This window comes from Humulus lupulus, chromosome 5 (assembly GCF_963169125.1).
Source record: "Humulus lupulus chromosome 5, drHumLupu1.1, whole genome shotgun sequence".
Lineage (NCBI taxonomy): Eukaryota > Viridiplantae > Streptophyta > Magnoliopsida > Rosales > Cannabaceae > Humulus > Humulus lupulus.
Genome location: NC_084797.1, coordinates 41,526,534 through 41,527,224, shown reverse-complemented (window position 1 = coordinate 41,527,224; position 691 = coordinate 41,526,534). Strand labels below are relative to the sequence as shown.

The 691-nt window shown below is 38.5% G+C and overlaps 1 non-coding gene across 1 annotated transcript; it reads right to left on the bottom strand.

Annotated features, from left to right (window-relative positions):
* Positions 1 to 230: 230 nt before the first annotated feature.
* Positions 231 to 336, bottom strand: LOC133780796 (small nucleolar RNA R71). The gene has a single exon (XR_009869613.1). It is a non-coding gene; the product is annotated as a small nucleolar RNA R71 (small nucleolar RNA).
* Between the last annotated feature and the right edge of the window lie 355 nt (positions 337 to 691).

Sequence of the window (691 nt, the reverse complement as noted above, 5' to 3'; positions counted from 1 at the left end):
ATTACCAAACGAGGATCCAAATCTCCATATCACCAATTTTTTAGAATTGTGTGCGACATTCAAAATGAACGAGGTGAGTAACGATGCTGTCAGATTAAGATTATTCATGTTTTCATTAAGAGACAGAGCTAAGAGTTAGTTAAATTCATTATAAGCCAATTATATAGTTACTTGGGAAGACTTGGCTGAGAAATTCCTTGGTAAATATTTTCCTCCCGCGAAGTGAGCCCGATATAGAGGAGAGATTAATAACTTCCATTAGCTTGATGGGGAGTCTTTATATGATTCTTGGGAACATTTTAAAGAGTTGCAAAGGAAGTGCCCACATCATGGAATAGAGAAGTGGCTGCTGGTGCATACATTTTACAATGGTTTGGGGGGAAATACAAGGATAATAATTGATGCAGTATCGGGAGGATCATTTATGAAAAAAAGCACTAATGAAGCTTATGAATTATTGGAAGGGATAGCCATGAATAACTACAACTGGCCTACTGAGCATGAGAATAAGAAGGTGGCATGAGTCTTAGAGGTCGTTCCTATTGCTTTATTGGCCGCTCAAATGAAAACTTTAACCAAGTAATTACAGCAGAACAACCTCGCCGCACAAGCAATGCAGGTACATAATATCATGAGTTATGAGATTTGTGGGGGACTGCATTCTTATGAACAATGCCCGAGCATAGCTAGT